General features: G+C 45.0%; 1 non-coding gene across 1 annotated transcript; it reads left to right on the top strand.

The window, feature by feature from the left end:
• The first annotated feature begins 423 nt into the window (after positions 1 to 423).
• TRNAI-AAU (transfer RNA isoleucine (anticodon AAU)) lies at positions 424 to 497 on the top strand. The gene has a single exon. It is a non-coding gene; the product is annotated as a tRNA-Ile (tRNA).
• Positions 498 to 1,313: the final 816 nt, after the last annotated feature.

Raw genomic sequence — 1,313 nt, 5'->3', positions numbered from 1 at the left:
TGACCCTAGGTTACTATGACAGTGTGATCTCCAAGTCAGTCTCATTGAGGACACACCTGGAAAGAGAAATAAGGAAGTGCTTGCTTTATCCTATCCTGAGGCTACACTCAGTTTAGATATGTGCATGCTAAGTCACTTCAGTCAGGTCCAGGTCTGACTCTTTCCAACCCCATGGACTGTATGTAGCCTGCCAGGCTCCTCGGTCCATTGGATTCTCCAGGCAAGAATACTGGAGTGGGTTGCCATGACCTCCTCCAGGGGATATTCCTGGCCCAGGGATCAAACCCGCATCTCTTGTGTTTCCTGTATTGGCAGATGGGTTCTATACCACTGGTGCCCCCTGGGAAGCCTCAGTTTAGATATCCTGGCAGGCAAATTCTGCACTTTCCCTTTTTTGGCAGCCTCTATTATAAGAACGTATCTGGCCGGTTATCTCAGTTGGTTAGAGCGTGGTGCTAATAACGCCAAGGTCGCAGGTTCCACCCCTGTATGGGCCAGATTTTGTGGTGACTACCGTTTGGCTACTCCCTTGTGGCTCAGATGGTAAAGCATCTGGCTACAATGTGGGAGACTCGGGTTCAGTCCCTGGTTCAGGAAGATATGGAGGAGGAAATGGCAACCCACTCCAGCATTCTTGCCTGGAAAATCCCATGGGTGGAGGAGCCTGGTAGGCATGTCGTCGCAGAGTCGGACACAGCTGAGCGACTTCACTTCACTTCACTTCACTTCACTTCACTTCATCATAAGAACACCAAGAACATTATAAGAACACTTCATTATAAGAACAGGTATCACAATGCATCATTCATTCATCCATTCTTTGACCTTTCTCTCCCCTTTTGTCACAGTTACAGGAAAATTTTAGATGGATCGAGTAACTCAGTTTTGCTCAACAACCTGGATGAGACAGAGTCATTATCTATTTAAGAGAAAACAATATTTTCAATATTCATGGTCAATAAAACAACCTCCACAAATGTGAAAGCAAACATGGAAAAATATAGCTTTAAAAAAGGAACAAGTAGGATCATTTCCCCTGGCATATCAGTGTAATTTTTCTCTCCCAATGACAATCAAGGCTACAAATCCTCTCTCTATGTGAGAAAATGGAGCTGGGGATTCTAGTCACCGACTTGCTAATTAATACTTGAACCAAGAATGCTCTGCTAGAGATATTAGAAATCAAGTTCCCCGCAGGACTGTCACCTTGTTTTTAACCCAAGGCAATGATGCTTCGGCGTACAGCTCTGAAGGTTTCATTACTGTCTGCTGTGTCTTCATTCTCCTCTGGAACATCTCCAATTTCCCCAGAA

This window comes from Giraffa tippelskirchi, chromosome 8, assembly GCF_054371585.1.
Source record: "Giraffa tippelskirchi isolate mGirTip1 chromosome 8, T2T-mGirTip1v1.2.pri, whole genome shotgun sequence".
In the NCBI taxonomy this organism is placed as follows: domain Eukaryota; kingdom Metazoa; phylum Chordata; class Mammalia; order Artiodactyla; family Giraffidae; genus Giraffa; species Giraffa tippelskirchi.
The sequence above is the reverse complement of the archived record's forward strand: the minus strand, read 5'-3'. Positions and strand labels throughout refer to the sequence as shown.